The sequence below is a fragment of the Silene latifolia genome, chromosome 6 (genome assembly GCF_048544455.1).
Source record: "Silene latifolia isolate original U9 population chromosome 6, ASM4854445v1, whole genome shotgun sequence".
In the NCBI taxonomy this organism is placed as follows: domain Eukaryota; kingdom Viridiplantae; phylum Streptophyta; class Magnoliopsida; order Caryophyllales; family Caryophyllaceae; genus Silene; species Silene latifolia.
This window is the reverse complement of record NC_133531.1, coordinates 132,921,304-132,935,335: the sequence shown is the minus strand read 5'-3', so window position 1 is coordinate 132,935,335 and position 14,032 is coordinate 132,921,304. Positions and strand designations below refer to the sequence as shown.

Here is a 14,032-nt window from a genome sequence, read left to right as displayed (position 1 = left end):
TAAGTGGGGTGCACAAACGTGCGTCGGGAGCAATAGGCTCTGATACCAACTGTGACACCCTTAAAAATTAGCGTTATCTAATTACTTAAATGCGTAAATTCTACGGAAAAACTGGTAGGATATGTTTGTAAATGGTTCAACTATCCAAAAACCTGCAATTTCAAAAATTTTTCTAACTAAACCATTCACAACCAATCCAACTCAAGAAGTCCAACATTCCCAGAAGCGGGTGCCAAAACCCTGCAAAAGCTGATGAACTACTATGCCATAGCTAGATAGAAAGTAGAATGATACAACCCAAAATAGAAAAGGGAGACATATGTCCCTTCCAATAATATACAAACCAAAAGATAAAAGGTTTACTATAATAATAGCCAAAAACTAGGTCCAAGGTTCCTTGCTCACTAGCTCGTCTGTGACCCCCAACAAAGCATCAACAACCTGTCAATCGCATTTTATACAAACACGAAAGCCACAATTCAGTGGGGAGTAACTTCGAGTCCTCCCAGCCACGAATCGTCAAAATTAATGTAACATGTAGTAAAACATGTAAGCAATATGATAAACAATGTAATTATCATGTAATTCTGACCTATGACCCCTAAACTGACCACTAATCTATCATGTGAATCATATCACTCAAATAGGAATCCAAACTTTATCAATCAGAATCCGCTTACATCTCACCTATTACAGTTCATAAAATCACCATACAAGAAAGGGCAATATATCAAAGACAGGCATAAGTTCTTAGCACCGTCAATAGTCACTTTGTAACTCGAGTCTATACCACGAGGTAGGGAAGGTAATCGAACCGGTATCTTGGCTCAGCGGTTACTATTAAGAAAACATGGCCAAGAGACAACACAACCCTAGCCTAAAATCTGCGCAGACCTAGACATGCGGATACACACCACCGCACCCAAGACCCACAACTTTTTTAAAACAAAGTGAAGTGAGTACCCTAAGGACACCACCGAAGGGTTGGCTAGTACTTAAGCTGACCCCATACTATCAAAATAAGTACCTGAGGTCATGCCCCAACTTGGATATAAATCCACTAGTCAGGAACACAAAGGCTATCAAGCAGTGAACATATACTCGTCAGAGACTATAAAGACCTATCTATGATGAAGGCCGAAATACTCACCTAGGACCTAGTCCCACTAGTCCCACTTGAATACTTTAGCCCACACCATACTAGACTCACCACACAAGTCATTTAAGACACCCACTTAACCATAAGAGGGCAAAAAGTCCTACTTACCAACATAAAATCTAATATTCTATCATGTGAAAGGCTATATACAAGATACAATCCAATCAACGGTTCCTCAATAAGTACTCAATACTAATTTCCAATCCTAACAATTCTAACAATATTTAAGGCTTTAGGGGAAACTAGGGCCATTACTACAAAATAAGAAGCTATTTAAATTCAACTAACTAAATAAGAAGCTATTTAAATTCAACTAACTACACATGTGAAATAGAGATATAATAAATGGCCTAAAACAAGAAAAAGGCCGATTATCTAAATCATTCAACCGAATTTTTACCCGCAACCCCAGCCCTGTGACAGGTACGGGTCAAATTGCGGCTGACCAATCACTCAATTAACTGACATCGCATCAGTCAAAGGGACTAAGGCTCGGTTTTAAGGCACAATCAACAAAACATTACAATTATAGCTATAAAATTCATTTTGAGCCTATTAATTACAATTTCCTTTTGTAAACTACCCTAACATGTGATAACTATTAATATAAGCACAATTTTACCAATAACATAATTTTTGTTACTATCAAAATACTACCCATTTGTTACTTATACTATTCTAACCTTAATTAACCCGAAAAGACCAAGATTGTACGAAAACCGCGAAACCAAGACGGACCGACCCGGCCAACCGTGGGCTAGCCGTGGGCCTGCCACGGGCCTGCCACGGCCTGCCACGGCCTGCCGGCCTGCTGCCCGTCACCCTATACCTCTTAATTTTCCGTTTTTTCTTCATTTTAACTCGTTTTAACATCATCCAATCATTAATTAATCGTTCCATTACTAATATCCTAACTTAAACTAACCAAAAGGCTTAAATTAAGCATGCATGCAACCATATTTTAACATGCGAAAATTATTACTTAAACCAAAAATCACAAAACATCCAAAACAACAAAGATTGTGATAATAATCCGTCGAGTAACTCGAAATATGTTACCTTAAGCTAGAAAAAGAGCAATTAACACCTTGAAAACCCAAACCCTAACGACACTAGCCGCTATCCTCTATAATATACGAGTCCCCGAACTCGTCTTCCAATCCTTCACCTAAATAAACAATTAAAACACAATAATAAGCATATAAAACCGAAAATACCGAAAATTGGTCTTAAAACAACTTCAATAAAACTGAAATTAAATTGTACCAAGTTGTAGATCGCGTCGAGGGGATTCCGGAAAGGTAAATTATGCGAAAAACGGACTAGTAACGAAGAAATTACGTCGATTTTGAGCTTGAAATTATGTTAATGGTGTTTTTTGGTCTTTTTGAGATGTTGATGATGATGATAGGAACCAAAATCAGAAAAAAAAAATAGAAAGGAAGGGGCTGGTCAGCCGTGTAAGGGAGAAGGAAAGGAAAAAAGGAAGTGCGGGATTTTTAGTCGGGATTTTTACGAGTCGGGTTTGACTTGTTTCAATAATAATTAAATCCGTAAGTCAAATGCAAATTCCGTCAAGACCAAAGTCTTTAAACACGAGATTACAATAAAATTGAGTATTCATACGACCCACTTCCAAATTCGTTTACCCAACGTTCAAACGAATTGTCATATTCCCCCCGATACGCCCTTATCTCGAAATAAAAGATTTTACACGGTTTAAACTATTTTTAAACATTTCAAAACTATCAAAATAAATACTTTTCTTCAAAATATAATAAAATTATATTTCTTTGAATTATTTTTACTTTAAATACATTATTGTCAAATTTTACTTGATTAATTAATTATTTTTGAAATATATTAACGGTCCGAAATTTACGGGGCGTTACAGAGTAGATCCGTGTAATTTTTGTACGGGTTTAAAGTTAGTAAAAACAAAACAAATGACCGGAACGGAGGGAGTTTAATAAATAAAGACAAAATATTGAAGACAAACAACAATAATAACAAAAATCGTGGCAAAAGACTAATAAACGTAACAATATTCATAGCAAAATATTAATAATTTGTGATAAAGTTTAGTAAAATTGTGGTCATAAACATAACATATTTTTGGCGATATATTATGGCAACATACCTATTGATTAATAAACGTTTTTTTTTCTTACGAGTCTTCTTTTTTTCCACAAGGCCCAATGCGATCGCGAATCCGGGTTTACAAAACACCATCAACGTAAAAACGTGGATAGTCTCGTGAATTTCACCAGTAATAGAACTAGTGCTTTAAAGAAAATGATCATACATTTTATTTTTTAAACGGAGCCCTAATCTACACTTTTACCTAGGGCCTCACAAACCTCAGGACCGGGCCTGGATAGGCTGAGCAACTCAACAAATTTCCTGTCATTTATGGCACAACATGCACTTATCCTGCATGGCACAAAATGGGGAACGAGATATATAAAATAATATTATATGACAAGTTACGATAAACATTATATTAAACAGTTTCGATTGAAACAAATAATATATAGTCGCATTTCATTCGATAAGATGTGAACAAAAGTACTGAGTACGATTAAAACTGGAAACCAATAAGTAGAGGTGAGTCTAGAGTCTCATAATTCAACCGGAAAACAATTACTTCTTTCGATTTAATAATCCATAAATGAACTCTGAACACTCGGACTCTAGTTTCTCAAACTCCAAGCCCTCCATAACTCGGTGACTTCTGACCTTTGACCTCCTGAAGGGTTTGGTAAATTTTCCTGGAAAAGACGGCTGTTCACGTGCCAATTGCTGCTTGATAGTTTCCACTGTGACAGGCTTCTCCCCCTCTCTCGTTTTCTTATGGAGTCTGGAGAGCTGATCAGCAACCCTATTTTCCTTCTTGGGAACATGATAAAGCGCCTTAGTATAGGGAAGCAAAATAATCAATTTTAAACCAAATAAATAATAATAATAATAACTTTATAGGATTTTCAATTTTATCTCCAACTACTTTGTACAACTAACTAGTATTCTAAAGCTTTGTACCAACTAGATGCAAGTACTCCTGTAACTATTTAAGTAGCTTCAACTCATGGTGCTTAGATGCATGCATGCCATCAACTTCTACTTATCATTCCTCCTATAACAATAATCATATTAAGAAATCGAGTTTGAGGTCACATTCTCCATTTGTTCTAAGCCTTATTGTCGTGGTTGTTATATGCATCACACATTGGGTATACAAATGGTATAACCCGAAATGTAATGGCAACCTCCCACCTGGTACAATGGGATGGCCGCTTGATGAGCTCCTATTTCTACATTGGTTTGGCATCATTTGGAGCACATACATTTGGTAACATTTGGTAACAGTTTTTGATAATTTTAACGTTATTTGACCAATTCCGAGTACTTTATCATTTAGCATGGTTTCTAGTGAAGAGTGAGGTGCCAAGAGACCAAGAGAAACATCAAAGAAAGGGTGAAGAACAAGCATTGAAGAAACATCATGAGAAAGCCTTCCAAGGATCAAGCAAACAACGATTGAAAAGCGCACTCCAAGCCAGAACTCGCACGGTGCGAGTTTCCAGACCCCAGAACTCGCACGGTACGAGTTTTCTGGGTTTGTTCCGTTTTGTGTTACGGGCTTTTCCTGTGTTAAGCCCATGATTATTAGGTTATGTTAAACTATATATAGGATGTTTTCCTCTAGGTTAAGACATCTTATGCTCATTTTAATTAATCAAGTTGTAATTTTGGGAATTATTCATCTTTTTTATTGGGTTTAGATCTACTATGGAGAACTAATCTCCTGTTCTTAACCCGGCTCAAAGGTGTAATCTTTGGTTGTAAGACTACTTAATATTTCCATAATTTTCATTATCATTGTTAATCCTTTGTGTTTATTGTTTGGATTTTGGAAACATTGTTTACATTGAGTAATTAAGTGTGATTTCCTTGTTGCTTAATTAATCAAGTTCCTTAATTTATTGTTGTTGGGATTATTAAGTGTGACACCCCCATACTCTAAGTGCCTTACCAGGACCACTTAAGGTATGAGAGCGTCACCATCTCGGTTACCCGAGGCAATGATACTCAAATAGACAATAACGAAACGTATTAAATGATAATAAAGTTTAAGTGATACAAGCCAAACTCTAAAAACTGTTAAAAGGAAATACACGGTTCTCAAAACTGTCAACTGCTAAACAACTACAAAATGTTCGACACAGCGGAGGACTTCTAAAACTGCTACGTGATGACTCATCCCAGCAATCCCATGCGCATTGTCTCATACCTGTTCAATAACTGCTCAGCACCCCCGAATGGATCACCACAGTTTTTAAAACATTTAAACGGGGTCAGTACTAATTACACAAAAACAATGCCATAATGAAATAAGTACACTGTAGATACCCGTATCCGTCGATATTGGAATTTATAGAGAACCCGACAAACACCCGATGATGATAGGACACATGTATTCTTTAGTTGTCATTGTCATTATTTGGAGCTCGTTTTACGATGTAGAATGGGCGTCGTCGATGAAGTATTTTATTAATTTAAATGATATTTAAATTAATGTTTTTTTAAGTGAGTTCATTTTATTAATTTAAATGATATTTAAATTATGGCTTTTTTTAGGTGAATTCAATTTATTTTATTTTATTTTGAATTTATTTTCCCAAGTTTATTTTATTGAAAATAAAATAAATATTTGATTTGAAAAATCATTTTATGAGTATATTTGGTTTGAAAAATCATTTATTTTAATGTGTTAATTGATTTGAAAAATCGATTTGAAAATCGAGAAAAACTCGTTTCAACCACGCGTTTTGGAGCGCGATTTTAGCTCGGTTTTTGAGCCCGTTTTCTTTACGAGTTGGCACGAATCTCGAGTACACTAACCAACCTAAGCCTCTACCCATCCAACCCAGTTCGAACCCCCTTAACCACGGCCCAAATTCCATCCCAAATCATCCCCAACAGCCCGCATACACAAAGCAGCCCCCCTGTTTCGCAGCTCAAACCCGAGTCCAAAACCCGCTCCAAATACCACCAAAACCCGTTCCCATTAACCCTAACCCATACCCTAATATCCTACCCATATTACTTTATCTTAATCATCAAGAAAAACCCCCAAACGAACCCTAGAAAACCTCCCAAAAGCTGCTGGACAGCAGCTATGCTCAACAGGCCCGTCTGCCTCTCTCCCCCCTTTTACCCTACTTTAACTCCCTATAAATACCCACCCTTCACCATACATTCATTCCTCTAAGTTCTCCATACATCCTACCTTCACTCACAAGCTTTAAACCTCAGAAAAAAACCCTAATTGCCTCTCAAAAACCCTCCACAAAACCGACATCCAAACTGAAACAGTTTGTGTGTCCTCTTCGAAAAACAATTCGTTCCTCCTTCAAAACTCCATCAAAACTCGAGTTTCTTGTTCCTAATTAACCATATAACATCCATCTACACATTAGACAAAGATTTACGAGCCAAATTGCCCTTGAGAGTACACGAAATCCCTCAAAAAACAGAGTGTTATACACTCTGTTTTCGCGGTTTGTTCCTGTCTGTCCAGTTCGGTTTATGCTCGTTTTTGGTGCCCAATAACTCAAAACGAGCAGGGGTTGCTTTAAGATCTCTGTTCTCCTCTCTTTCTAGTTTTCAAAACATCTTTTAAATCGAATTTTCATCGTGAAACGAGGGAGAAATCGCTGTTTGAAAGTTGCTGTCCAGATTCGATAAAAACGCGTGTTTGCTTTGTTTCTTCGTGGACGACGGCCTCTCGAGATAAAATCTACCATCGATTACGACCCAAGACGGTGTAAACGATACATGTAGGTTGAGGGTGCATCAAATCCTCCTCTTTCTCCCTTTTATTTCGTTTTTTTTATGTTTGTTTTTTATAGTTTGTTTTTATTCGTTTATCGATTGTTTAATTAACTATGAAACTAGTTTAGTCCGAGTATGAGTTAAAGTACCACCATGAACACCCGCGTTGACTTGAGATGGGAAAGAAACCGCTACATCAGTCGGTCGTACACCCCCGTCTCATTTACATATCCTCGTGTTCAAGGTAGGACATAAATAAAACAAATTCTAACTTCGTTCTTCGCTTTTGACCTCTCTTCTGTTTCGTGTGATTCGACCTACCCCTGGACCATTTACATGTTAGTATGACCTCTGATTGTTAACATATAACTCATTTAAATGACATTAGATCGATTTGATAACCTAATTAGACACATTAGGGTACATCGACATAGCTTTAAAAACCGATTAACAATTCTGTAACTTAATTGAATTCATCTTCCCTTTCACTAATTTTCTCGCTAGCATGGAAGTGCGTGCTTAACTGAAGGGTAATATCCGTATAAGACCCTTTAAATTTAAGGATTATAACGTAAATTTAATATGTGAAACATGGTCATAAACGAAAACGACAATGAAACGATAAAGATAAGAATTAACCTTCGGTCCTAGTGCAAATTGGCAATGAGAGATCAAAGTAGATCTCCTCCTAAATGATGCACCCAAGATTGTCCGAGAAATGCCCTTGTGCTAGAATGAATCCTCTAATTGCCTTGCAATATTGAGAGGATTGTTTTGTGAGTTTTTGTTGGATGAGAGATCCGAATTTTGAGAGGCAATTTTCTCAAAACCCTAGTTTGTTTTGCAAATGACAATTAGGTTACAAGTGAGGTGAAGGTCTCCTTTTTGTTTCCTCTCATTCGGCCAAACCGAGTGGACTAGGAGGAAATGGGCTTCCATTTTCTCCTTATTTTTAACTCGTGGTCCGAGGCTAAAATGTATACAACGCGGTGTTTATTATAAACTGTCATCGGTTATCGGATATTAAATCATCAACTAATAACACGGATTAGTTGAATTATTAATACATGTCCGACAAAGACAGTATTGTATAATTATATTCAATATACATTTAATTAAATATAAAACGCTTATATTCAATTTACGAATTAACCGCTTAATTCGTCTTAGCCATTTTTATTTAATCCGTATTAAATAAAATATCTCAACATCACATTTTGACTAATTATTAGTCAAATAACTCGGACTAACTGGTTAGTCAAATTTGGCATCTACATGACTGTATTTTCATACCGTCACATCTCTCAAACGTATCCTATAGGTGTGACTTTTAGGGACCAGTTGATCACCGCCATCTGTATGACAATAACGTCAAACTTATCTAGCAAGCCAACCGTTATTGATAAACGTGGACCAACTGATTGTGATACAAAAGTATACCCTTTGATCCTTTTAGAGATTTAAATGTCCTTGCACTAACTGTAAAGGACACCAGCCCCAACATTAACACCTTTCCATTTGCACTCGTTGACGATTTAGAATTGTACCTAACCTAGTTCGTATTTATTTAATTCAATTTGTAATTAATTAACCTTTAATTTGTTTTATTTATTTTTAATTTTTCAAAAGTCGTTTTAATTATCTTTTATGGTTCAAAATCTGTAAATTTAATTTAATAATTTTTTTTCGTAATTTATTTTACTGATTTCGTAATTAAAACATAATTAACTTTGCTTTTCTACAAAAACCGTGCCTTGCACGGGTCTGTCTGACTTCTGATCCGTGCACGGCACGGGTCTGCCAGTTTTAGTTTCTTTTCTTCTTTTGTTTCTTTAATTGTTTACTAATCCTATTTTAATAAATATGGATTGGTGAATAATTTTAATAAGTTGAGTTCAATTTAATTAATAAGTTGTATCTAATTTATTTCAAGCCTTTGTACTTATTTATTTTAATTTAATTAGTTTAATTCTAATCTAATTTGTTTATTAACTAATAATTCGGCTAACATCTTTAATTAGTCTAACTTAGCTTTAGCTTTTTTGTTTACATTTGTTTCGTTTATTAAGACTTAATAGTTTAAGTTGTATTTTGTTAGTTTGTATTGTAATCTGAGTCAAAGTAATTACGATAGTTGTTGTAATTAGATTGAGTTGTAATTTATTTCTCGTTGTGTCGGCATGAAATGCCTGGGTTGTAATAGGATAGATCCCAATGGCTCCCCCATTCCTCCTAAGCCGTGTTTGCACATCTTTTATTTCAAATCAACCAACATGCTAAAACAACTTTGACAAAGTTAGTATTCATGCATTAAACGACATAGAAATTGTTGTCACATGTTAGGGTTTTAAAACGATGTTTGCATATCATATATCGTAGTATCTATGACCTTGTTTGAACTCCGACACTTGACTTAGTAGAGGCCGTTATCGACGGGCGGGGTTAGGTGTCCTTATGGGCTTCCTAACACTTACCCTCACCCCTTACTCAAGATCTATGGTTTGTGGATCCGTCTAAATACCATTGGATTACGAGAGTCATTCAAATCGAGTGATATAGGGTACAAGTCTTTATCTTTAATCACTCGTAGTCGATTGGCTTTATGCTTTTCGACGAAAGGTGTAAAGTTGACTTGAACGGTTCCAAGTTCCCAAAAAACTTGGTGGCGACTCTAATATGTCTTAATTCGATTCGAAAGAACCTCGAGTCGATTATGCCTAGTGTGGATCCCGCGGACGCAGCCTTCCCGAGGGCCTTGTCCACGATTTGGCGACTCCACCGGGGAAAAGAGGACTAGTTACACTTTGTTTCTAGGGTCTTTTCCTCCGAGGTGAAACTTGAAAAGAAAGTGTTGGAAAGTAAAACATTACTCATAGTGCTACGATTCATGCATAAACCCTTAAGGACTTGCCCGGGCCGTCCCAGCGTTTCTTCGTAATGCGTGGGGGGCGACGTCTCACTATGCTAGGAAGCTGCACATTGCTCGCTTCCACTTCACCTCGCGTGGTTCTTGATGGTGGGGACGATCTTCTAGGTACTCTACCTTAAGACACCTTGCTCTATATAGACCTTCTTGTAGAAGACTTGCCGAGACTTAGAGATGTCTAGGAGCATACATCCTTGTAACATGAGAATGACAATGTGCAAATTGTTTTCCCGAGTCTTTTCGAAATTTCCCATGTCCTTTTCAAAACCGAACTTTTGAACAACTTACTTTCAAAATAGTATGGTTTTAAAAACGCGGAATGCTGCCCAAATAGGACTAGAATTTTCGGCCCAAAATGAGCTTTTATAGCCAGCATGCTGCCCATTTCAAATCTCATTTTCGAATCAATCTTTCGTTTTTTTTCAAAACCAATCCAAAATGCCTCTCGAACCTCAACCAAGCATGAAATGCGTCAAGTCGTGTCCAGGTCATGGCCGTGTTAGGCCGGGTGTGTTTCGTTCTAAGAGTCTAGAACACGACCTTGTTGGGTCACCCAAGCTCACCTCTTGGGCTTTGAGTCATGTTGGTCGACCTTTTGGTCTAGGATAGTCCACAAAAACGCCCAAGCTAGGCCATTTAGGGCGTTTCACCCGAACCTATGGGCTATGTTAGTCCAATCACGGGTTTGGCCACACCGAGTCCGGTTTATAACCGATTTATGACAGTTTGAGTCATGTCGTTTTGCCGATTCTAAAATGAACCAAGGTCTAAATCCAACCGTGAGTCGAACCTTTGGTTAGTCAGTCTCAAGTCGAGTCTTTGTTTGAGTCAAGTTGGGGTCGTGTCCTTAAGTGTGCAGGGGCTCTTACTTTAAATATTGACTCAGTACGGGGTTTTCTTGTAGAAAGGCCGCCAAAAACCCGACGTCAAGCAATGGAAGATGCTGTTAACAAACTCAATGAGGCCGTGAACCTCATGATGACCAGAATGGATGCGATCGAATCCAAGCTGGGTGAAGATTCCTCTTCATCTACCCCACCTCTGACAGATCTGGAGAAACGGTTCAAGTTCATCGAAGACCGTCTGAAACTCTCCCAGGGGAAGAACATCCACTATGAAAATGCTAGGGCCTATGCCCCAGTTCAGGATAAGTTGCCCACGAACATGGTACTCACCGACATCCCAAAGTTCAAGGGCACTCAAGATCCGATCCACCATGTTAAGGCCTATAAAGGGTACTTAGCACTTTGAAGGGAGTACTGTTGACATGCTCTCTGAAATTTTTGCCCAATCTCTGGATGAACACCCGAAGGCGTGGTTCTATAATCTTGACCTTAAGAACTTCCCTACTTTCGAAGATATCACGGTGGAGTTTTGTAAGCACTATGCAGACAATGTCGAGATTCGGACCAATATAAGAACGCTAGAGGTTATGACACAGAAAGACAAAGAAGGCTTTACTGAATTCCTTGCAAGATGGCACGCTGAAAGTGTGAAGTTAGCCAAGAAGCCTGACGAAGTTGAAATGGTAGATAAGTTCGTAAAGAATCTACGACCTATTTACCGCAATGCTCTGAAATACCAGAATTTCGGCTCTTTCAAAGAATTGATAAGAATCGGGATAAAGGTAGAAGATGATGTCATAAGGGCAGAGGCTGAAAAGCCGAAAGGGTACCAAGGGGCCTCATCGTCTAAGGGCAAGGCCCCAGCAACGGCCCATATTGATGAAGCCATCAATCTCTTAGAAGGGCAATCGAAGAAGTCGCAGCGCCAAACACCTAGGGCATTCACCGATATCGGATGCACTTATACATACGCTCTCCAAAGGCTCATAGCCCAAGGAAAGCTGAAGCCTATTGGTCCAACTCCGGACCCTCCCGCTGATCAACAAGGTAAATGGTATAAACCAAATGCCTATTGTGCCTTTCATCAAGGGAAAGGCCATGATACTGAAAGATGCTATCGACTGAAGCACGAAATCCAAGACATGATTGAGAATGGAACACTCCCAATCCCAGCTGTTAAACCCAATAACATCACCAATCCATTTGGCGATCACGCCAACTTTGTTTCTGTCGAAGACAATGTCGATTATTCCCATCTTATCCGCCCATGTCACTTGAAAGGGGTGTTTATTGAGAAAATATTTGTGGATTGCTTTGAATTCTTGCCAAACCCGAAGAATGAAATTCAAGTCGGGAGTCTTGCTCTAGAATGTACTCCTCTCATTAACGAAGTTAATAAAAGACAATTCGATACACCAACCTTCATCACTGGTGTAGATCCTCATAGGACTACCTCGGGATGGAGGCAGACCATCAAAGGGATCAAGGACCAGAACCGAGCATCTAAGCTGACAGCTGAACAAGGGAAAGCTCAAGACCAGATTTGAAAAATTATGAGTCGGGATCTGTTTTCTTTTCTTAGTCGAGTCGAGTCTAGGACTTTCTTTTCTTGAAGTTGAGTCGTTTGTTCCGCGATGACCTAGGGTGTGTCCTAGGAATCGTTCCTTCGAGTCTGTCAAGCATTTGCCTTCCCAATAAAAAGTTGCAGTTTTGTTTCCAAATATCTCTTGTTTTGAATCCTCAATCATTCCGAAAACATGATATAATGCACAACACACTCAAAGGCATCCCTGGGGTAGAAATATATCCCGTTTCAAAACGTAAGGTGCAATAGGATCCCGTGTTTGATTCCTTTACCTATTCCATGTCTGGTGGTAGAAAACCTCCATCTGAACCAATGTTTGTGACAAGCTTTTAGATGATTCTATGACAAACCCGGACTAGCTCCTTGTTTCCCCTATCGATGATGGAAGGCAAGCCTTTTCCCCAACAAAATCATCCCATTTCGAAGAGAGAAGATATTAACCCGTTCTAACAAGGAATTGTTAGTTCTTACCCAAATTAGTTGGCGAAGCCAAATTTTCAAGGTGTATCCATTTATGACTAAGAGAATGAATAGAAGATCATTTTCAAAGAGAGAAAAAAGATGAAAGAATGAAAAGATGAAAAAAAACGAATGAAAAGATGAAAAAAAAAATGAAAAGATGAAAAAAGAAAAGTGATGAAAGAAAAAGAGAAAAAGAAAAAAAAGATGTTGAAGTTATTGCAAAATGTTTTGGTTGAATGTCGAAGTTACGGAAGCCAGAAGTCAAGTCAAGTACCCATAGTTGAAGTTCAATGGGCGAAACCCAAAAGCTTAAGTAGTAACCTCTTTACCCTCTAAGTCCTTCCTGAGACAGTTACAAAGGGATAGTCGGAAATTTTGAGAATTATTCCGCTTGTGTTGTTACACCCAACCTTTATGGTCCAGACATGGAAATTTGAACCCTCATCATTTTTCAACCCATTTGCACTCGTGGTTCATCAAACCCGAGACACCCTTTCCAACCACATCAGCAGCCATAGCCCTTGGCCTTAGCACCACAAAAAAAAAACCTTCAGAATGATGGTTAACCATTCCAACTTGTTATTACCAAGCTCCACATCCCAAAAGATCCAAGCCTTTTACACCTAACCCCAAACACGGGATTTAACGGTACTTTACAGGCTAGAATGGGATATGACATGATACCTTAGGTGAAACCTTCGAGTGTGTACACGCAATCAAAATGCCATGTTTATGCACCATGATCGAACTACGTCGGATTTGATTTCGCTCCACGCGAATACATAGGCAGTCCTTCAGAACAAGGGATTCAATCCACTCATCAACCAAGTTGTCATCTTGTCGGTTTCTTACGGGTCTTAACCAAGTCCAAATGAAGCCGCCTTTGTTTGAGTTGGTCTTAGTACTCAATGTAAGCTAGGATAAGGATATAGGTTCGGATGAATAATATCAAGTCTCGGAATGAGCTTTATCTAACGGTGTAGGCAAAGATGCTGAGTCAAATAGATGTGGGTTTGTGTTGGGAACAGAAAATATGAAAAAACCCGCTGAAAAGAAAGAAGGCGTGGAAGAAAAATAGTAAAAGCCCGCTGAAAAGAAAGAAGGCGGTGGCAAGAAATGATAAAAACTCGCTGAAAAGAAAGGAGGCGAGGAGAAGAGTGACAGAATGTTCCCAACAAGAGTGATGTGTGATGTCTAAGTGTTCTCATAAAATCAGTCTG

The 14,032-nt window shown here is 38.2% G+C and overlaps 1 protein-coding gene and 1 long non-coding RNA gene across 2 annotated transcripts in view; one reads left to right on the top strand and one right to left on the bottom strand.

Annotated features, from left to right (window-relative positions):
- Nucleotides 1–14,032, top strand: part of LOC141588711 (cytochrome P450 87A3-like) — an 80,758-nt gene that overhangs the window by 14,612 nt on the left and 52,114 nt on the right. The window lies entirely within an intron of this gene.
- On the bottom strand, nt 344–2,556 carry LOC141659018 (uncharacterized). The gene is made up of 3 exons (XR_012549569.1): nt 2,426–2,556; nt 2,219–2,327; nt 344–441 (listed from the first exon to the last, which is right to left on the bottom strand). It is a non-coding gene; the product is annotated as an uncharacterized LOC141659018 (long non-coding RNA).